The 23,430-nt window shown below is 46.1% G+C and overlaps 1 protein-coding gene and 1 long non-coding RNA gene across 4 annotated transcripts in view; one reads left to right on the top strand and one right to left on the bottom strand.

Annotated features, from left to right (window-relative positions):
- Nucleotides 1-23,430, bottom strand: part of FAM107B (family with sequence similarity 107 member B) — a 153,447-nt gene that overhangs the window by 120,138 nt on the left and 9,879 nt on the right. Inside the window, exon 1 of one of the 2 annotated variants that reach the window (XM_074942590.1) lies at nucleotides 14,454-14,496. The exons of the other annotated variant lie outside the window; for it this stretch is intronic. The gene's annotated coding sequence lies outside the window, so the exon portion shown is untranslated. Of the gene's footprint in view, nucleotides 1-14,453; nucleotides 14,497-23,430 lie in introns of those variants that run through there. 2 annotated transcript variants of the gene reach the window in all.
- On the top strand, nucleotides 4,611-22,313 carry LOC141980889 (uncharacterized). 2 transcript variants are annotated; one of them, XR_012637625.1, is made up of 3 exons: nucleotides 4,611-4,667; nucleotides 20,424-20,490; nucleotides 21,253-22,313. It is a non-coding gene; the product is annotated as an uncharacterized LOC141980889 (long non-coding RNA). The 2 variants fall into 2 exon arrangements; XR_012637624.1 differs by lacking the exon at nucleotides 4,611-4,667 and adding an exon at nucleotides 17,234-17,681.

The raw sequence follows: 23,430 nt of genomic DNA, 5'->3' as shown, positions 1-23,430 counted from the left end.
GTACAGACTGCTCTCCAAGGACCCTGCAATCTGTTTGGTGGAATCTCCTGGGTTATATCTCTGTGCCTGATACCAAATGGTGGACATTCCAGGCATTGGGGCAGTGCTCGTACCCCTGTTTTTACAGATGGGGAACGGAGGATAGAGAGATTAAGTGACTCGCCCAAGATCACACAGAAAGTCTGTGGCAGAGCAAAGGCTTGAACCCACATCTCCAGCTAGTGCCCTAGCCACCAGACCATCCTTTCTCTCTACAGCTGCAGCATGTAATTTGCTTTAAGGAAAAAAATATGCCAAATATAATCCAACCTACCCTGATAGAGCTGGGAAATCTCACTTTAATTAGAGACTGGGGATCATAGAACCAGAGAATATCAGGGTTGGAAGGGACCTCAGGAGGTCATCTAGTCCAACCCCCTGCTCAAAGCAGGACCAGTCCCCAACTAAATCACCCCAGCCAGGGCTTTGTCAAGCCTGACCTTAAAAACCACAAAGGAAGGAGATTCCACCACCTCCCTAGGTAACCCATTCCAGTGGTTCACCACCCTCCTAGTGAAAAAGTTTTTCCTAATATCCAACCTAGACCTCTCCCACTGCAATTTGAGACCACTACTCCTTGTTCTGTCATCTGGTACCACTGAGAACAGTCTAAATCCATCCTCTTTGGAACCCCCTTTCAGGTAGCTGAAAGCAGCTATCAAATCCCCCCTCATTCTTCTCTTCTGCAGAAGACAAGGGATTCTAGACACACTTTGTTTCTCCAGAGACTCATCCTAGACACCAAGGCCTGCACTCATGCTGAGTCCAGTACATGGACCAAGGGAGCCCTCCTTATTCTGGGGCTGTCCCCCACCATGCAGATCACAGCAGCCCTGAGTACGATTCAGATTTGCATCTTAGCCACAAAGATCCCCGTGAACATTGTTCTACTGCAGAAGAGATGAGGCCACATCCCCTCCAGCTCCCAGTCAGCTCCTGACATGCCCTGTTTAGAAAGGCTCCCCATGCAGGCTAATTCTCCAGTGGGGTAACTTATGGCTTCTTTATGGCCACATTATGCTGGTTCTGCACAATGCACCCTTGAATTCCCCATTGAGAACTCTTCTGGTTATCCCACTGCTGTGGATTTCTTCTCTGTGCTTTGCCTCTGCAGGCCTTCTTGAGCCAATTTGCTCTTGCTTTGTAACTTGTAGCTTTCACTGAAGGACTTTACTAAGGTACTAACCCACTTCCTTTTGTAAATACCCCAGCAGCACCTCATCCTATTTGTCTCAGCAAAGCCTCAGCTACCTCTCTAGGGATAATCTCTCACATCACCCACAGAATAGAATTTGGATCCCTTGCATAGCCTCTACCTCTCTATCTAGGTTTTTATACCCTGGTATCCTCTCTGTGGAATGGTGTTTTCTGATTATCTCTGGGAGTAAGGGTGAGTCGGGTATGGGACTTACTTCAAGTCCACAAGGGATTAGATAGCTCTCACAAGATTGGCAGTATAGCCAAATTTATTGGGTGGACACAGATCTTAACTAGAGCAGGATAAAATACATATGGTTCGAATGCACTTGCTAACACTTTCTAACTAACATATGTGAAAAGTCAACATAGCAAAAGCCCCACAACCTCTAACAAGTCCTGAGCTGGTTTAAAGCCTAAAAGGGAGCCTAGATTTTAACTTGACCATGTTGAAGTATTACACTGCCTTGTCTACAGACCTTTTATCCTACTCTAGACAAGGCCTAAGATTTCTAGGACTCCTGGGTGTGCTATGGTTAGCTTCAGGCAATCCCATCAGGCACTGAGTGGAGTCCTTTTTCTAACTACCCTAGGCACCAGCTCACAGCTGCCTTCTCCCAGCATCACCTTTTGTTCTGTTCCACAATCCTCACTATGACTGGGTAGCGGGGTTGGAAAAAATAAGCAAGCACCCACCTGCTCCAGCCCTGTTTGAGTTTGCCAGGCAAAATCCTACACCATCAGTTTGTGTTTGGAGTTTGCCTCTGCGGGATGTAAAACTTGTTTCTTCCAACTTCAGAACTCCAAAAGGACTTCTGGTTGCCTGAAGCAGAATCCATCCTGGACCTCCCCATGGGAGAGGGTAACCACACACTTATAGATTATTGGATTCATAGATTCCCAGGCCAGAAGGGACCATTGTGATCATCTAGTCTGAACTCCTGTATTGCACGGGCCAGAGAACTTCCCCAAAATAATTCCCAGGGCAGATCTTTTAGAAAAACATCCAATCTAGATTTTAAAATGGTTAGTTATGGAGAATCCACCACAACTCTTGGTACGTTGTTCCAGTGGTTAATTATTCTCACTGTTAAAATGTACACCTTATATCCAGGCTGAATGTGTCTAGCTTCAACTTCCAGCCACTGGATCATGTTATACCTTTCTCTGCTAGATTGAACTTAACCCAATGAGAGGAAAGTTGGTCCAATGGTTATGGCACTAGACTGGGACTGGATTTAATCAGGGCTGCACAGAAGTTTTTTTGGGACCCAGGATAAAATCTGAAACTGAGTCTCTCCCCGCCCCGGTCCAAAAACATTCATGGCAGAGAGGCACTTGGGCCAAATGTGAGTAGCACTGTAACCCCCTGTGCCAGGTCACTACACCACTCACTCACATTTGGCCTGTACACCCTTCTGTTGTACTAGACTGCAGCGAATATGTACCATGCACAATGGAGTCCTTAGCACTTGGATCTGATGTAGATAGTTTGTATAGCAACAACTCAGATAGTATGTACATTTAGCTCTCTCAGCACTCCTCATGTCTTATCCAATCCTATCATTTCTGTTTCATTGGTCTCTGCTTCTTACTAGTTTTCCAATATTCCTTTTAAACCCCTCATCGTTTCCTACTGGCTCCTCTTACCTCGGAGACTTAATATGAGAGAGTATCCCCTCCTACGAAGATGCCCTTTGTGAAGAATATAAGAAGATAAATGGAAGGATGAGCTACTCTACTGCTAATTTTTTGGCAGTAAAGGAGCCACTGTACAGGGCTTATGGCTCCGGAAGAGCTTTGGGTTTTAATCTCCTGTCTGAAATGACAAATAGCAGACTTACTTAGCAGTGGGTGGTTGAGGAGTATCTTGCTTCATTACAGTTGGCAAAACAAATCTCTCTACAAAGATGCCACCACCTGTCTGCCTTTCCCATCTGCAGGAAATTCAGTCTTCCTCCCTTCTCCCTCCCTCGGAGAAGACATCTGTTGTTCTGTTTACAGTTCAAGTTTCAGAAATAAAGCAAACACTGAATAATATAAACAGTGACAACTTTGCTCTTGGAAAGTAGTATTTGAAACTCTTGGAGACAGTGCCCTTTATGCTGACATCAGTAACATACACTGTACTGTCCTCTGCCTACCTGCATAGAGCTCATTATTATTATTATTTTATTTGTATTACAGTAGCACCTGAAAGTGCCAACCAAGACTGAAGCCTCATTGTGCTAGGCACTGTACACGCACATCATGAGAACCACTCCCTGCCTTGAAGAGCTTAAAGTCCAAATAGCCTTAGCAGAAAGGGAAACACAACAAGAGAGATGAAGTGACTTGCACAAGGTAACACAGCAGTGCAGCTGGGAACAGAGCCTCTTCTAACTTCTAGCGCAGTGCCCTATCCAATAAACCACCTTTCCTCTCTTAGTGACTAGCTACACATTTTAGTCTTGTAGGACATAGCTATCCTGCTTCCTGAGCATAAGTTTAGAGGCTGATAAGGCCAGATCCTCAACAGCTATAAATTAATGTATCATCATTACAGTCGATAGAGCTATGTTGATTTGCACCAGCTGTGAACTGGGCTCTTAATGAAAAGTTCAGCTGGAGGGCTTGTGGTATATGGACCATGAAAGTATCAAAGGAATTACAGAAACCTTGGGCTGGAGAGAATCTCAAGAGGTCATATAGTCCACATACATACACACCATGCTGAGGAATTGCCAGACCCAAAGTGCCCCTAGTTCAGTATCCCATCTCCAACTTTGGCCAGTACTGGATTCTTCAGAAGATGGTGCAAAATCCTGTGTAATAGCCAGTTCTGGAATACTCTACCCACAAGGAAAGTTTCTTCCTACACCCATGTAGTTAGATGTTGGCTTGTGCCCTGAAGCATGATCATTTATGTCCCTTCCACAACCCTTATTTAATCTTTTAAAATCCTCAAATGAGACTTTTCCAGGTGGTTGTAGACTTCACTGTCCATTCTAGGAAACTGACACCTCCAAATGAAACAGGGGATGTAAAAGTGTGCCTCAGTTTACCTCCTTGATATTCTGCCTGGCCACATGGAGTTAAATCAAAGAAGACTGTTAGGAGATCATGAAACAATGACAGATTTGAGGTACCTCCAGAAAGAACACCTACAGTCCTCAAGGGAACAGTGGTGGAGCTATTAACTGGAAAATACCCACCTGCCTCATTCCAGATAAAATAGTGAGTTTATTTTTCCCAGGCCTCAGCACAGGCTCAAAAGCACACTAAACTGTTAAAGACCCCAGCTAGAGAGGGAGGGGAAAGAGCACGCAACAGAAACTAGAGGTGAATCTCTGACACAGAGACACAGAGAATGCTGCAAGGCCAGACCAGGAGCAGGGCATCTGGGCTGAGTGGAACTGACCCAAAATTTGGAAGAAAAGAATGAGGTTTAGGTAAGATTAATGGGTTATTTAATTCTTTGTTATTTTAACCATTTCTCTGAGTACTGTGGTATGGTTGACTAATAAATAATACTTTGTTTTGAAAATTCTGTACGGTGTCACTACAGACAATCTCTGGTTACAAAGCTCCTGCAGGTAGCCAAGCCAAATTGGCCCAGCTAAAGTAGTCACATTAAGAAATAGGGGTGCTGAAGCTGAGGGACCCAGTCTAAGAGTGGCAGCGTCATGGGACTGTCCCGTGAGTGATGTAGAGACCCAGGGACTATCACTGGAGAGGCTGCAGAGGTCCAAAGCATGGCATGCTCTATGATCCGTGGCAATGAGCATTAGAGCTGAGTGGGAAATAGTTTTCCCTTCCTGTGAACATTTTTGATATTTAGAAAAATATTCCTGTTCTGCATTAGGACAAATCAAGATCTTTCACGGTTTTTCTCTCTCTGACTAGAAATTCCATCCCAGATCTGAGACACCTTTTGTGGCACAAGTTTTGTCGAAACTGATACATTTCCACAAAAGTTTCAGTTTTATCAAATCAGCATTTTCCAACAAAAAAAGTTTTGTCAAAAAAATTCCCAGTCACCTCTAGTGAGCATCACTGCTAGTGAATATGGCCATCTTCCAGGAGAGGCTTTCTGTATGGTTGGTCCGATGAACAAAGGTCTTTGCTAAAGTTCGGAAGCTACCTGAAGTGCATGCTTAAATCTGATTACTGTATTTGAATTTGCTTTTCGTAAGCAACTTTGGAGGTTTAAAAGACGTTTAAATGTATCAGAAGTTTTGCTGATCAGTCTCGTGGGTATTAGTATTTCCATTTATTGGGCCATGGTCTTTGTTGGCATAGCACCACTAAAGTCAGTGGAGTTATGCCAGTAGAGAATTTGTCCCTAAAAGGAAAGAATGACAGTGAGGCCATTTTACAAAATAGGAGACGGAGGTGGGGAAAGATTCATGGACTAAAATTAGATACCCCTATGGATAAAATAATAACCAAGTTGTACTGTCAGAATGATCCTGTTCCCTTTACAGAGATGAGAAAAGTGTTGGTTAGCACATTTTGACCCTTTGTTTTTCACGTGGCTCTTCCCTTCAGTTTGCATGCCAGCACTGGCAGCAAAAGGGACAAGATGCCGTGATAGAGGTTGTCCCTGTGCTATTTTTAGATTGACCAGAAATAGGAAATAACAAATCTCTCAAGGTTTGCAGCCCAGTTTGGCAGCTCTATGAGGCACCAATAAGAGTCCCCAACTTCTTGATGCTTAGCCTTCAAACTGAAGGGAAATGCTAAAGCTTTGCGGCTTTGCCCCCCACCCACTATCCAAAAACAGACATCATCACAACGCAGTTTGCTTCTGGCCAAGCCAATAGATTCATGCTTGCCACTTTCTCCAGGACAGCAAATAACTACAATGGAAAGAGACCCCAAGTGAGGAGGAGCTGTTAGGTTGTGAGTGCTTCTATATAGTTCCGTTGCTAGGGAAACCACTTTCTCTGTCTGTTCACGTTTGGAAGAGCTATTGTAAGAGCTCTAGCTCTTGGGGTGGTCAGACGCTGGGATAGCCCTACTGCAGGCAAAAGAAAAGAAAATGCTCTCAGAACCTCGAAATAAATTTGTTATAGAGCAATTGTATGTCAGATAAGTTCCATATAATGTTTTAATAGCACTCAGTGTGCAAGGAGTGTGGTAGATGCTTCTGTAAAAAATTGTTTTCTAAAATAGTTTTGTTTTCATCACAAACAAATGGATGGAGGAATTTCCTCAAGGCTCCTTGTGCTCTCTTACGCAAAGCACAGCAGCAGGTTAAAGTTCAGTGTCAACAAAAAGAAAAACCCATTTTGTTAATGGGAATATAAACCTTGTCAAGTTCCCTTTAAAAAGAAAACACATGACCCTAGCTGGCTCTTTTTACATTGGCAATACATACTTCCTCTGATTTTCTGTATTTCCATTTTTACATGACATTAAAAATAGACATGAGCCCTTACCCTAAGTTACACATATATTTTGTAGCAAAAATAGATGTAGGGTCACAGTCTCATGCTTTTACCACAAGTCTAGCTTTCCATCCTTTTTCCCTTTTCCCAAAGGATGGATCTTACAACAATAACACTACACTGGTCAGTCTTTAAGGCATATAATCCCTTCACCCCTGGGCATTCACAAGGAGCATACAATACTCTATAACCAAGGCTTCGTGAAAAGCAGAAAGGAAGAAGCAGTTTTATACATGTTGCATTTTGTAGAGGACCTCCTCCAGGGATGAATTTTTCCCCAGTTCCAACCGTTGTTCTTCAGCTGGATCCTCATCCATTCTTGGAACAGACAAATTTGGGTACATCTACAATGCAACGTAAGGAGTAATTGCAGCTATTAGATTATACCCATGCTAGCTGGAAACTGCTGGAAATGGCCCATCTTGATTATCACTACAAAAGGTTCCCCCCCCCCCCCCGCTCTCCTGCTGGTAATAGCTCACCTTAAGTGATCACTCTTGTTACAGTGTGTATGGTAACACCCATTGTTTTGTGTTCTCTATGTACATAAATCTCCCCACTGTATTTTCCACTGAATGCATCCGATGAAGTGAGCTGTAGCTCACGAAAGCTTATTATCAAATAAATTTGTTAGTCTCTAAGGTGCCACAAGTCCTCCTTTTCTTTTTTCAGTAATAATAGTATTTTGCACATATGGTATGTAGAACTTTATACTTCACAAAGTGGTATGTAAACATTTACTTTAACATTAGAAGCAGCTTGGTGGCTAGGCCACTGGAATGGGAATCATGAGGCCTGAATTCTAGTCTTGGCTCTACTACTGATGTGCTGTGTGACCTTGGTTAAGTCACTACACCTCTCCATGCTTCTGTTTCTCTTCTGCTGTTTGTCTGTTTAGATTGTAAGCTCCTCAGGGCAGGGACTGTCCCGTACTGTGAGTTTGTATAGCACCATGGGCCCAAATCTTGGTTGATGCTACTGTGATAAGTAATAAATGCATGCTGCAAAATAGGTAGGTACTAGAACTCAGCAAGCTATTCTCAGTGATCAATTTATTCAATGAATTTGGACCTGCAAATTACCTGCAATAAGTCTGAGGACTGTCTTTTTTTCAAATTTGTGTGTTCTGCAATCTGAGCCAGTGAGTGGTTTATGCGGGTAATGAATGGTTTGCTCTTGATGTAATGCATAACCACACCATCTCAGCAACGCAACCATCCTATGAATTTTCTTTAGCACAGAGAAAATAACATTGGCTTACTCCATTGGTTTTTCAGTTCTTGTGATCTGCTTTCAAGTTTAGTACAGGTGGGTTGGATGATTTTAGCTTTGTCCTTGGAATTATTTGTTCTTCTGGCACCATGCACCCCATGCAGCTTGGCATCACTGCTGACCTCTACATAAGGAAGAGAAATGCTGGACTGCTCAAGTCAGGGTTAAGATGGCAAAGTGGTGAAGGCCAAGACTATAACAGGATTAAAAAAACAACTAGATAAATTCATGGAGGATAGGTTCATCAATGGCTATTAGCCAAGATGGGCAGGGATGGTGTCCCTAGCCTCTGTTTGCCAGAGGCTGGGAATGGGCGACAGGGGATGGATCACTTGATGATTATCTGCTCTGTTCATTTCCTCTGGGGCACCAGGCATTGGCCACTGTCAGAAGACAGGATACTGGGCTAGATGGACCTTTGGTCTCACCCAGTATGGTCATTCTTATGTTCTTATGTAGCTGCAGACTGTGTTGTCTGCACTGCACTGGGCTTATACCAGAGCTATTAGCACTATTCTGTGCCTCAGGTGTTCCATAAGAATTTAACAATACAGAGAAAGACAGAGAGAGACTGTAGCATTGACAAGTCAAGTGACACAAGATCAGGGGAAGGAGAAACAACCCTAAAGGTCTGAGTCTGTCTCAACAATTTAAGACAAATGAGTTTCCTACAGCCTGAGTATAGCATATGAAGGCAATGAACTTCTCCCAGTCACAGCGTTCCTCACAGTGTCAATCCGATTTTTAGCTACAAGTCCACTCGAAGTAGCAAGCAACACACCACCTCTCTCCCTGCACTTATGATCTCACTAACAGAACAATTAGTCCCAGCTGAGTCATAGAATCATAGGACTGGAAGGGACCTTGAGAGATCATCTAGTCCAGTCCCCTGCACTCATGGCAGGACTAAGTATTATCTAGACCATCCCTGACAGGTGTTTGTCCAACCTGCTCTTAAAAATCTACAATGATGGAGATTCCACAACCTCCCAAGGCAATTTATTCCAGTGCTTAACCACTCTGACAGTTAGGAAGTTTTTCCTAATGTACAACCTAAACCGCCCTTGCTGGAAATCCAGCACTATTTCCCCCCCGTCCTCACCACAACTTGCTGAGGCCCTGGCAGTCTCTGCAATGAGGGCCCACACCTGCATGAGCAATACTCTGCCAACCTCAGGATAGGGTCTATACCCCATCCTGGCCCAAACATAGGGTTCAGTCCAACTCTCCCTGGTGGAAAGAAATCCATTGACTTCTGTGGGAGTTGGATCAGGCCCTTTGTGCTTAATGCTCTCATCCCACTGGCGCTTTGGAGGATTTAACCCTGAACTGGTGTTGCAGTACAGACCATCTTGAACACTTTGGTCCAGATTCTCAGCTTCACTCCAGCCCTTTATGCCACTCGTGTGGCTCCAAGGGCTGGAAAGCAGCTAGATCTCCCAGGTGGGAATTCTTCCAGCACAAAGGGGTCCCCTCCTCATAGCCCCCAATGCAGGGGTGAGCTGGGGACAGGGAGGTTGGGAGGGAAAGCGGTCAGACTCCTCAATATTCCAGCTATTCTGAGCTGTGGAATAGTCCATGGGCAGCTCGGGGCAGTAGCTGTAAATTAGAACAGCCTCTGGAGCTGCTCTTGCTTATGCTATAGGCCACACCAGCCTCCATACCGTCCCAGAATTTGGGAATGGAAGGGCAATACAAAGCCACCTCTACCTTCCTTCCTGCTCCCAGGGTTGTATCTTATATATGTTTTGTTTCATTATGTGTTTATAGAATCATAGAATATCAGGGTTGGAAGGGACCTCAGGAGATCATCTAGTCCAACCCCCTGCTCAAAGCAGGACCAATCCCCAATTTTTGCCCCAAATGGCCCCCTCAAGGATTGAACTCACAACCCTGGGTTTAGCAGGCCAATGCTCAAACCACTGAGCTATCCCTCCCCCTCTTGAGCCTCCTGAGAGACGCTGCTCAGAACCTGGGCCTTCAGACAACAAACTGCACTTTTCTTATGTGTGCTGCACGTTACTGCACCAGAATAGTCTAATTACGCTCAAGAGTCCATTTCCTCGAGTAGTCTGATTTCTTCACAGCTGGGTGCGGCAGAAACATCTCAACAACATAAGCTGGAGAGGGTCTAAAGAAACCAAAATATACCTGAGTGGCTTGAAGTGGCTAAAACTGTGGTAAAAGCGTTCAGTCTTTGAAGTGTCTAAAACAGATATTCCAGAACAACAGCATGGGTGGGGCTGTAGATTAGATTGGGTTCCAGGAATCATTAGCAGGTCTGACTGTATGCTTCATTCCTCTTAAAAGCATTTTCAAATAATGGATGCAATCTGAAGAATACATCCAGGCATTTCCCTTTTATAAGCCTGGAAACGCCCTTCCGTCAGGTGGTCAGAATAACCCTGCTTTGCATTTTTCTGAAGAGCTCACATCATGTTACCAAGATCAATTAATAAAGCCTCACATTTTTCCCATAGGTATCCCATTTGAAAGATACTGAGATACAGAGAGGCTAAGTCTTGCCCAAGGCCATACAGTGAGTCAGCTGTAGAGACAGAATAGAACCAAGGTCTCCTTGTCTATTATGCTAACCACCAGATGACTTGTCTATACAGGGAAGTTAGTGTGCAGTAGGGTGTGAATTTAAAGTGCACTAGCTATGCCACACTAATTCCCTGTGAGGACACTCTAAAATGGAACTAGATCAAAGTGCATTAATGAACTGGTAGTGTGAGTGAGCAGGGTTCACATGGACAGTTAGAAGGGGCAGCAGGCTAGTGTGGGGTAGATTCACATCCCAGCTTGCTGCGAACTAAATGTTTGGGTAGACAAGCCCTTGGTCACAGCAGCCAGTGCCCATCCCCTCCCAGTCAGCTGTGAGCACTCTGATGCACTATGCTTGCAATACTCCATAACTCATGCTAAGAGGTACACAACTTCAGCATGTCAGAGTCCTGGTACAGAGGCTTACCGTTAAGATAAGGAAGACAAGCCTAGAATACCAGTCACAAAAGTGTTAGGTATTAGGAGTGGTACAACTGTCTAAATAGTCTGGGAACCACTGATCTAAATAGTGTCCACATTGTTAAACAACAGGGGAAGAAAAGGAAAAGACAAATCTGTCCTAGCCCCATTGAAGCAAAATTCCCATTGACATCAATAGGTTCTGGATTTTACACTCTGTCTCCCATCCCAGCCTGCATCTAAACAGCCTTAACCAGAGATGGTCAAAAAGTCTTGTTCAAAAGATTTTGATGAAAAATGGCCTTTTTTCAAAACAAAACCAAAAAAATCATGGAAAATTTGCTTTTATTTTGAAAGTTTCCAAGTTTTAAATCAAAAACTGAAAGAAAAAAAAATCAGTTTTGCAAACCAAAATAAAAAGTGTGGGTTTTCCATCAATAAAATCACATTTCTGTGAACAGTTTTGAAAAAAATAATGACATTTTTTCTGTTTCATTCAAAGTTGTACATGGAACATACCCACCATTTTCCAAACCACCTCCTTTATTCACAATCCTTGTTCAGATTCTTTCTTCAATGGAACACTGATAAATTGCAAACCAAGGGATAACTCTTGGAAGGGGCATTAATGCCAAATGCCTGTGAAACCTTATGGCAATCCCAACACACTGAAGCAGACACTCTGTATTACCCTGAGAACGACTGCTCATTGATTTGACTATTGGAAAATGAAAAGAAGAGTCAAGCCCCTTGTTTGTCTGTCTTACACAGTGAAGAGGGTTCATGAAACTGACACTGACAGACAAATTGGTGCAATCAGACTTGTTTGTAAAACTGATCGTGTGGAGCAAGTGCTTAATTCTGTTGCCATTTCACTACACAGCTTCTTCTGACACATGGCATAGATATGGTATTAACTATGTTAAAGGAGTGTTACTAAGGCTGTAATGTCAGCCATTTGGAAGACAGGAAATGCCAAATTTAAGGTTGCATGGGCAACCTTAATTTGACCCCCTTGTGTATGTGCATTTATGATAGTCTTTAATTACAGGTCACATACTATTTTTCCCACTGCTGCACCAGGGCAAATCACTGCTTACAACAGCTTTTGCCTGTCTGTCCTATACTGAAGTGATAGGCAACCTTAATACAGGGGCCACTACTACTGCCCCTACAATATAAAATACCTTGAAGTTTTACATGATGCCCCAACCAGTAACATAGGCGCCAACTCAGTAGGTGCTCCAGGGGCTGGAGCACCCACGGGGAAAAATTAGTGGGTGTTCCGCACCCACTGGCAGCCAAGCTCCCCTACCCACCCCACCTCACCTCCACCTCCGCCCCTGAGCATGCCACGCCCCACTTCTCCGCCTACCTCCCAGCGCTTGCCGCCGCAAAACAGCTGTTTCGTGGCATAACAAGCTCTGGGAGGGAAGGGGGAGGAGCGGGAATGCGGCGTGCTCAGGGGAGGAAGTGGGGCTGGGGCGGGGATTTGGGGAAGGGGTTGAAATGGGGGCGGGGCAGAGGTGGGAGGGGGCAGGACAGGGTGGTGTCGGGGTGGGGCCGTGGGCAGAGGTGGGGGTCGAGCACCCATCGGCGCCAGCAGAAGTCGGCGCCTATGAGTACCACAGTAATTTCTCCTCTCTGTCAAACAATCTTAGGTTCATTAAGATGACATTGCCCCTTTTTGTGGCCCTTACTGAGCCTCTGTGGTTAAATTTAGAGCTCACTAAGGTTTCATTACTGGTTGTTATGAGACAAGTAATACAGTTGCCCAGAAAATTGGATTGATTCAAAATGGATACATGGACAGGCTTTCAAGGGGCCTTTTTTTTTTTTTTGTCTTGGATCACTTAGTTACCACCTGGGTGGGCCTGTGTCAAAATCCAGCCCTGATTGCACACATAACCACAGACCCGCTGAGAATACGTACATTTTAACTACACTTACAGCAAACCGCAATAGGAGGCGGGAGCGGGAGAGAGAGCATACTACTGAAATGTGTTTGTTTCGTCTTAGCAAGAAAACTGCTACAGTACAACCTCAGTGTTACGAACACCGGAGTTATAAATTGATCAGTCAACCACACACCTCATTTGGAACTGGAAGTATGCAAATGAGACAAAAGCAGAGACAACAACAAAAAAAAGCAGCAGACAAAAAAAAAAAGCAAATACAGAGCAATGTGTTAAATGTAATCTACTACAAAAATAAAGGGAAAGTTTAAAAAAATACACATATCCCTCGTTGTGTATTTGCTACATATTTTATTATATATATATATATATAGTATTTTATAAAATATGTACTCCCTACATATGTTGTTATATATAGGGAATACATGATGAGAGATCCTACCTCAATGCATGTTAAAGATAGGGGACTTCCAAGTTGTCGTAAGATAAGTTCAATCATTAGTCAATTTAACACTGGAATGTATTTATAGATTCATAGATTCCACGGCCAGAAAGGATCATTAGATCATCTCATCTGACCTCCTGTATACCATTGGCCATAGAATTTAACTTATAGTAACATAGGTAGGGAATGCACAATGATGACTCCTACTTCAGTGCATGGTAAAGGGGTGTGTGGGTGTGGGTATGGGGGGGTGTAATATAAAAACACACACACTTCCATCTACACCAACACCTCAGATATAGAATTAAAAAACAAAAGGTTTAATATTTCCAGTGAAGGGTCCTTAATAGAAACTTGTCTACCCCGCTGTTGCCTCTCTCCTTGGCTATAGCTGTAAGAAGGAGTTTTGGGTTACATGGAAGATGAATAGATTCCCTGTTCACTTCCTCTATAAGCATATGTCCCTGGTATCCAAGGTTCTTTACAGGTTGGTGGGAGGAGAATGTTTACCCCACATCACTGGGACATATCCAGGGCTACTGTATTTCAAAATGGATTCATCCAAAATACTTTTTATTGCATACACGGGGTAAGGGAACTATATATTCTTGTGGCACTCACACTACCACCATGTTAACGCTGTTGAAGAGATGCCAGGGCCCTGGACAAGCCCTAAAGGTTCAGTAATGAGCCTCAGAGAGGTCAGATTGTATAAAAGAGGACCTTTCTTACTCATGGCAGCTGAACACCAATAAAATGGTCTGTTATTCGTGTGGCATATCTAGTAATCCATGGGAGTTAAGAAAATCTTTAGCCCATATGTTAAACATGACTCAGATGTAACCAATATGAAAACTAGTTGTCGTCATGAAAAAAGTTTGGTGAATGGGATTTTTTTGACCAGCCAGGGAAAACCCCCTGGAAATTTTGGGGCAATTTTTTCTCATATCAGAGTAAATCTGGAGTAATTCCAATGCAGTTACTTGGGGTGGAACTGACAGGTGAGTTAGACCTGTTCTCAGATTTTTAGACTTGCTATTTTAGGTATACTTGTCATGTGTGCTGATCTGAAAATCAGCACTTTTTAGGGGATGGTCTAAAGCAGCTTTAGAAAAGCCAGGCCATGCTTTGTACAGTGCATGGCAGTCAGGAAAGAAACTACAAGTGCCACCTAATGCATTCTACCTGATAACGGCTCGCTGTCCAACACTGGCAAATCTATATCCTTCTGTGACTCCGCTACTTCTTGCTGTTCCTGTTAAGTTGCGTCCCCCAAAAGAGAGCAGAAAAGAGAGAGAAAATGCAAATAAACTGTTAATTGGAAAGATGTGGAATAGTTAATAATAATGATAATAAAGGCATTTCTAAAGAATCTTCCATCAAAGGATCTCAAAATACATTACTAACATTAAAATCAAGCCTCATAACTCCCCTGTCAGAAAGGTAAGTACATTATTATCCCCAAATGGCATATCAGGAAATTGAAAAACAGAGAGTTTACATGACTTGCCAAAGGCCAGACAGTAAGTCAATGGCAGAGTTAAGAACAAAACCCAGGATTCCTGGCTGCCTGTCCCATGAGCTAACCACTCGATATACTGCCTCTGTATATTTATCCATGTCAAAAACCAAAAATACAATACTACTAAACTAATTCAAGCTTTAGTTATTAAAATACGAACTCAGTTAACCTAAACATGACAGCAACATCAAATATAAAATGCAATATTTTTCTCTGCAAGTAAAGTAATGTGCACTCAAACTCTTTTTTTTGCAATTGTGTGGCTTCTCAATTTGGCCAAAATCTTTCAAGACCCAGATCTACAATGGTCATCTTCCAACATTTAGTTGAGAAAAAGACTCCTAACATTCTTTCAATATGGGCTTTGAGTGGATTCATAAGAGGCGTAATTAGATAAACTAAATGGTATTTACTTAATGACAGATGGAGAGATGGAATCCATAAACACATAGCTACATTCAACAGGATGGAAGTCGTATTATTAAAACTCTTTGCAGCAGAGAGGAAGGATGGTCCAGTGGTTAGGACACTAGCCAACTCCTAGCCCAGATGTGGATTCAAGTCCCTGCTCCACCATAGACTTCCTTTGTAACTTGGGGGAATTCACTCAGTGTCTCTGTGCCTCGTTCCCTGTAAAAAGAGGCTAATAGCACTTCCCTACTGAACAGGAGGACTACATTAGAGACCGGGAGGCATCGGTGCCAAATCCATGGGTGCTCTGGGGCCAGAGCACCCACGAAAAAAAGTAGTTGGTCCTCAGCACCCCCATCATCTCCTCCTCCTCCCCCCAGCGCCTCCCACCAGCTGGCGGCCCTGCTGATCAGCCCCTCCCCCTCTCTCCCAGCGCCTCCTCCCTCCCACGGATCAGCTGTTCAGCGGTCTGCAGGAGGCATTGAGGGGAAGGGGAAGGAGCGAGGACAGGGCGTGCTTGGGCGAAGGGGCAGAATGGGGCAGGGCAGAGCAGGGGCAGGAAGAGGCAGGGCAGGGCAGAGTGGGGGCGGGAAGAGGTGGGGCAGAGGTGGCGGTTTGGGAGAAGGGGTGGAGTGGGGGCAAGGCCTGGGGCGGAGCAGGAGTTGACCACCCGCTGGCAACTCGTAAAGACGGCACCTGTGCCATGAGGTGCCATATAAATACTAAAGGCAGAGAATGCTTTGGTACTTAGGCCCAACCACTGAAGACAAGACTAGATGTAATGAAATTAGCAAGGTAAAATTTAAGCAGGTGAGTAACAACAAGAAAAATCCTCTCAGCAAAATCTACTAATCTTTAGGATCGTGTCCTGTGGAAGTGCCATCATCCGAGTCATTTAAAACTTACAAAAAACTTGAAAAATTTCATTTAAAAGAGTGACAAGGTGGGTGAGGTAATATCTTATATTAGACCAATTTCTGTTGGTGAGAGAGACACGCTTTTGAGCTAACACAGAGCTCTTCTTCAGGCCTATCTCTGTAAGCCAACCAGCAAAAGTTGGTCCAGTAAAAGGTATTACCTCAACCACCTTGTTTCTCTAATATCCTGGGACCGTCACGGCTACAGCCACACTCTGTATTTAAAAGAGTGACATTTCTGACAAACCTGGACCTAGAGTTGGCAATGGACCCAGGAGAGCTTCAGGTTGTGTAACGGAAGTTTGGAAGAACAAATGTTATTCTAAAGGGCTCACAACACGCACAACCACATCCAGCAGCCGCACCACTGCATTACTCATGTTTTCCCTCACCAAAGGGAAGGCAGTGAGGTTTCTGTGCTAGTGCAGCACATGGTACAGACCGTTGGGCTCCACCAGATGCTGGCAAATGGATGTTTTAAGCAGGAAGGTGAGCATGTGTGGTTTCCTGTAACCTGCTGCGATGGGCAAGATTGTCAGCAAGCAGCATTAAAAAACATGTTGATAAACTGGAGAGGGTTCAGAGAAGAGCCAGAAGAATGATTAAAGGATTAGAAAACAGTGGTCCCCAAACTGTGGGGCGTGCCCACCTAGGGGGGCACAGAGGAACATCCAGGGGGGTGCTGTGGGCCCAGGCCAGGCTCCTGGGAGGTGGGGAGGGAGCCCTGCTCTGCCCCCCGTTCCAGCTCAGCCCCAGCTGTGGCTCTTCTCCCAGCTCCAGCTCCCAGCCACAGCCCCCTGCCCTTAGCCCTGGCTTAGGGTTGCCAAGGTGCCTGATTTTCAACCAGAAAGTTCAGTCTGAAAGAGAACCTGGCAGTGTCCAGTCTGCACTGCTGACCAGACACTACATGTCCAGTTACCCGCAGTAACTGGCCTCCGCTACCGAGTGGGGACAGGAAGAGCAGCAGTTGCTGCTGGAGCCTGGAGAAGCAATGGAGCACTCAGAAACATCTCAGGCGAGAGAGGTACTGGCAGCTCCCCCATCCTGCCCCGAGCACGGCGCCCCCTCCCCCACCCTGCCCCAGTCATCCTACCCTCTGGGATTCATAAAGGTTTATGTGCTTGGCAACATTCAGGGCACACCCGGAGTGTTGTGTAGGAGTAGTGCACACACTGCTCCATCCAAGGGCATCAACCTTGGAATCTCGCCAAGATGATATGTATCGTGGGAAGCCTCTCAGGACTGGGCTCAAGGCCCGAGAGCAAGGAATGCGGTAGATAGAAATTGGTAAATAAGAATGTTAAACAAAGCCAGTGTATTCCTTTTATCTGTTGGAGAATGTAATGCGCGGGGAGAGAGAGAGAGAGAGAGAGAGAATAAAAGGGGAAGGTGGAAAGCTGACAGGGGAAGCCCGTTAGCAGAGACCAGCCTGCTTGCTTGCTAAAAGCTGTATTCTGTCTTGTCATTGAACCGCCACAACTGGCGCCCAAACGTGGGGCCCTCAGCACTCACCTCGCCCGGCAAGGGTTTCAGATGTGTCACTCATCCGCTTCGTGGATCCCGGTGAGTATTTTTCGTTGTGGTAAGTATGGGAAGCTCCCTCTCTGCTTTGCAAGTGCAGCACCGCAATGAGCTACAGTATTTGCTGCGTAAGGCTCAGCATGACTGCCCCACTCGAGAACTCACTCTCCTGCTACAGGAGGTGAGTGCCCAGTGCCCGTGGTACCCTGAAGCCGGAACCCTTAAGCTAGCGGACTGGGAGCGGTTGGGCCAGACATTGCACAAAGAGCCTCGGGCGTCCGTGCAGGCTTTACATGCCTGGCACCTCTGCCGCAACGCAATACAGTGTGTCGCCTCGGACAGGCCCTCCCTCGCGAGGCTGGTGATCTCGCCACGCCCGTCCGCTCCTGCAGCCATCCCCCCTCCTGACAATGCGAAACGGTGTTTCACCTTAGAAAGACCCTCTCCCGCGCCAACAGAGGGGCTGCCGATCCCGCCACCCCCGTCCGCTCCTGCAACCATCCCTCCCCCTGCTTCGCCCCCAGTGCCTCTATTACCACTGCCTCCCTGGCCTTCCCCACCGGAGCTGGTGTGTGATCGCCCTCCGCCCGTGGGGCCCCATGCTCCGGGGCCCCCCGGGGGGTCGTCTGCGTCTGCTCAGAGGCTTTTGCTGGTGCAACAAATGGTTCACGCAGCGAGGACTCGCTCAGATATTACAGCAGAGGAGCTGGCTGATCTGGTCTCAGTTTGTCCGGTGACCTGGCAGGATGATGGCCAGGGCAACCAGGTTGCAAACTGGGTCAGTTTGCCTTACTCGGTGATCAGAGAGGTAAAGAAAGCGATTCGCGAGTTTGGCCTGACTAGCACGTATGTGCGTGGTCCCATTGAAGGGCTAGGTTCTGGGTACACCCTGGTCCCTGAAGATTGGAAGGCACTGTTGCGCATGATGCTGACACCCAGTCAGTATGTTATTTGGCTTAGTGAGTATCGGCAGACGGCGGAACGCCAAGCCCAGGTATATAGAGAGCAAGGTATCATTTATGAGCAGTTGGCAGGGGAGGGCCAGTTTGCTACCGTTCAGCTGCAGTCTCAACTCCCTCAGGCCGTCTTCCCCATTATTTCCGCCTGCGCCCAGCATGCTTTCCGGAAGGTCCCGGATTCGGGCAGGCCTACTAAAAGCTTTGCCAGTATCCGTCAGGGTGCATCAGAGTCCTTTATGGATTTTACCAACAGATTGCAGGAGGCTATCCTCCGACAGGTGGATAACCCTGCGGCAGCTCAGGAGATCCTGTTAAAAATGGTGGTTGAAAATGCAAACGAGGATTGCCGCCGTGCTCTCCAGGCTGCACAAGCCTCTGGAATTCTAGAGCTGTCGGACATGCTGCGGGCGTGCCAAAACATCAGAACCCAAGCACATAAGGCTGGAGTTCTGGCTGCCGCCCTGCGAAAAACCGGGAAGGAGGGGAAGCGTTGTTACCGCTGTGGTAAGGAGGGTCACTTTCAGCGGGAGTGCCGCTCATCGACGGCGCCCGCCCGCCCCTCAAAGAAGTGCCCCAAGTGTCGGAAGGGCTATCACTGGGCTAATCAGTGTCGTAGCGGGTCGGGAAACCGCACGACGGGTCCCCCCCGAACCCAGGGCCAAACGGGGGTGTTTCCCACTCAGACAACTGTTCCTCTGCCTTAAAATCCATAGACTCCATGAGGGCGGCGACTGCCGGAAGTGCAGGGCTTGATTTGATTATGCAGGAGGACGCTGATTTTCAGTTGCCAGGGGAGGTTTGCGCCATACCTACACAGGTGACGGGACCTCTCCCTGTCAGATTTGTGGGTCTGGTTCTCCCTCGCTCACACGCTGGGAAACAGGGTTTTTTTGTCATCCCAGGAGTCATTGACGCCGATTACACCGGCGTTATTAAGGTTCAGGTATGGACCCATCTTCCACAGTTGCTCCCGCGTGGACGGTCAATTGCACAATTGATTTTAGTCCCCTATCAGGTGCCAGCCGCCGAGGATCGAACCCGGGGTGGAGGCGGCTTTGGATCAACGTTGTCTCACTCGCCGTCTCACAGCATGTCCTCTCCACTTGTTGCTCTGACAATGTCGGTCTGCCCCTCGAAACCTCAGTTAACACTTCTCTTAAATAATGTTCCTTTTACAGGGTTGGTGGACACTGGAGCTGACGTTACAGTGATTCGTGATCCGGAGTGGCCAGTCGGTTGGCCAACAGTTCCTTCTAAAGAGTTGTGGGGGATCGGGGGTAGCAAACCCGGGCGCCAAAGTTTGTCTTGGGTCACGGTCTCTAAACCAGGAGGCTGTGCCCTTGCTACAATCCGCCCTTTTGTACTCCCTGTCCACCTCAATATTTGGGGCCGTGATTTACTTACAAAGCTGGACACCACCCTTGATATTAATATATAATGGCCCAAAATCCTCCCTCACCCACCTTGCCATCCGCATTACCATTGGTATGGCAATCCTTAGAGCCCATATGGATTGACCAGTGGCCCCTCCCTCTAGAAAAGCTGAAAGCGCTTCATTTACTTATACAACAATATTTGCATGCACAGCGCTTGGAGAGCTTTATTAGTCCTTGGAACTAGCTGCTGTTATTTTGGCCTTTCAACTTTTTGCTGATTGTCCCTTTAATTTGATCATGGACACGCATTATGTTTACCAGGTAATTGATCATTTACCCCTTGCCCTCATTACCCCTCAGGTCGATGCGGACCTTCTTCGCCTGTTTTTGTGCTTACAGTATTTCATCACCACTCGTAATTTCCCTTATTCTGTTGCTCATATTTGCAGTCATACCCCTCTGCCTGGGCTACTCATTGAAGGCAATGCGCGCGCCGATCGCGCGTTACGTGGTCAGGTAAATTCCCTTTTTTCTGACCCCATTGAAAGCCATTCCTTTTTTCATCAGTCTGCCTCTGTTTTGGCCCGACAGTTTCATATTCCTGCTGATCATGCACGTTCTATTGTTCATTCCTGCCCCCACTGTGCCGCTGCTGCCCCTACCTTTTTTTATGCCGTTAACCCCAGAGGTACCGCAGCGAATCAGCTGTGGCAAATGGATGTCACTCACGTGCCACAATTTCGCCCCTATTCGTTTTTACATGTTTTCATTGATACCTATTTGGGATTCCTTTGGGCGACCCCACAGCGTGGGGAAGCCACTCCCAAAGTTATTCACCATTTGCTAGCCTGTTTTGCTGTTATGGGTCACCCGAGCCAGATAAAAATGGATAATGCCCCAGCCTATTGCTCCACAGCACTTTTTATCTTTTGTGCCCAATGGGACGTCCGTCTCAAACACGGGATCCCTTATAATTCCACAGGCCAAGCCATTGTTGAACGTGCAAATCGCACGCTAAAAACCTTGCTTGACAAACAATTAAAACAAGGGGAGCTGCGTCTCCGAATCTTAGGAGACATCCAGCAACAACTGCATATCCTTTTGTTTACTTTAAATAATTTAACGCTGAACGCAGATCAGCAGACCCCCACGGATCGGCATTTTCACAAATGGAAAGACCGCGTGTCTATTACCATCAGCTGCCCGATCCGCAGTGGCTGGGCCCAGTACCTCTAATCACTTGGGGTTGGGGATATGCTGCTGTGTTTCTCTCTGCAGGACCGTTGTGGGTTCCAGCCCGGTGTGTTCGACCGGCACTGAAACAGCATGGCGTGGCACCAGGGGCTGTCGAACCCCATACCGGAGTTTCAGCTAACCTTGGAGGAGAATGCAGTGCCTCCCGGGTCGACAACGACAGGACGGAGACGGAGGAGACGTAGCATCCCAAGCCAGCCCGTGACATGGGGAGCAGTAAAAGCATTGGTCGCCACGGCTCAACGAAGACTGGCAGCAAACCAACAGCCAGAGACTCTTGAGACTTTGTTTGTGGCAATTCTCGCCCAAATTACTGCTAATTCTGTACTGATTGTATGCCTTTTGTGCCTGCTATTTCCTGGAGCGGTTGATTCGAGAGCGCTTTCTCCGTTACAGGCCCGAATGACATATAACCTATGGGAAAGATTGGCTTCAATAGCAAATGTTACCCACTTTTGTTTATTTGATTTTGTAGCAGCTGAAGAATTGTTAGGTACGTGCCTTATTCCAGTATGTCATCACCCTGAGGAAATTGGGAATGAGATGATGCTCGCCGCTTACTCGAACCTCTCTTCCCAGTACTCTAGCATGGCTAATCGGGGCCAGGCCAATCACACTTTACCTTCTTAAGCTTATTTTTTGCTGCTGCTGTGTACAATGTATTCCCTCTTTGTTAAGGCTTTGTCAAGACCCGCCCTGGCAGGCTCCACGAGTTATGACCTTGTCTGTCCGGGAGTTAATTGGCTTGCAAATGCAAATTGATGGCTACCATGAGATGGCCGAGCACAAATAAACAAAAAAGGAGGGGATGTGGGATTCATAAAGGTTTATGCGCTTGGCAACATTCAGGGCACACCCGGAGTGTTGTGTAGGAGTAGTGCACACACTGCTCCATCCAAGGGCATCAACCTTGGAATCTCGCCAAGATGATATGTATCGTGGGAAGCCTCTCAGGACTGGGCTCAAGGCCCGAGAGCAAGGAATGCGGTAGATAGAAATTGGTAAATAAGAATGTTAAACAAAGCCAGTGTATTCCTTTTATCTGTTGGAGAATGTAATGCGCGGGGAGAGAGAGAGAGAATAAAAGGGGAAGGTGGAAAGCTGACAGGGGAAGCCCGTTAGCAGAGACCAGCCTGCTTGCTTGCTAAAAGCTGTGTTCTGTCTTGTCATTGAACTGCCACACTACCCCCCCGGAGCGTGGCTCTTCTCAGACCCTCCCCCCCCAGCCACCACCTGGATCCCAGGGGGGCATGGACCGGGTAAGGGGGGCATGATTGAAAAAGTTTGGGGACCACTGCCTTATAGTGATAGACTCAAGGAGCTCAATTTATTTATCTTAACAAACAGAAGGTTAAGGGGTGACTTAATGACAGTCTATAAGTACCTACATGGGGAACAAATATTTGATAACTGGCTCTTTGGTCTAGCAGACAAAGGCATAACGTGATATAATGGCTGGAAGTTGAAGCTAGACAAATTCAGCCTGGACATAAGGCATAAATTTTTAATAGCAAGCATAATTAACCACTTGGAACAATTTACCAAGGATTGTGGTGGATTCTTCATCCCTGACAATTTTTCAATCAAGTTTGGATTTTTTTTAAAAGATATGCTCTAGTTCAACAGGAATTATTTGGGGGAAATTCTCTGGCCTGTGTTATACAGGAGGTCAGACTAGATGATCACAATCATCCCTTCTGGCCTTGGAATCTACAAACAGACTCTCACAGTGCACTCATATATTTATGTCAAAGTATTCTGCTAACCACAGGATGGTCCAGTGGTTAGGGAACCTAGCCTAGGGAAACCTGGCTTCAGTTTCCTGCTCTGCTATATACCTCCTATGTGACTTTGATTAAGTCAGTTAGTCTCTCTGTGCCTTGGTTCCCTGTCTGTAAAATGTAGACTGTAAACCTGTTCCAACTCACTCCTCTCCCAACAAGGAAATAATCCATTCTCGGAGTGCAAAGCTTTCTTGAATGCTTGGAAGCCAGAAAAATCACATTTAATTTTTAAATTGGTGTTTTCAAACAAAAAAAGGAAAATTCGGAGAGGGCACACACTTAAGATTCAGCTTCAGAATGACCCGTTCACCATAAAAAGCTGAGAAAGATGAAATGTATTAAGGAAATGTTCTGCAGGTAGCAAATACAGTGCTTCTACAAACTAATAGCCATAAAGAGGAGGAGGACGGGCAGGGCC

The sequence above is a fragment of the Natator depressus genome, chromosome 1 (assembly GCF_965152275.1).
Source record: "Natator depressus isolate rNatDep1 chromosome 1, rNatDep2.hap1, whole genome shotgun sequence".
Lineage (NCBI taxonomy): Eukaryota > Metazoa > Chordata > Testudines > Cheloniidae > Natator > Natator depressus.
Note: the sequence above shows the minus strand (reverse complement) of the source record. Positions and strands in the feature narration are given on the sequence as shown.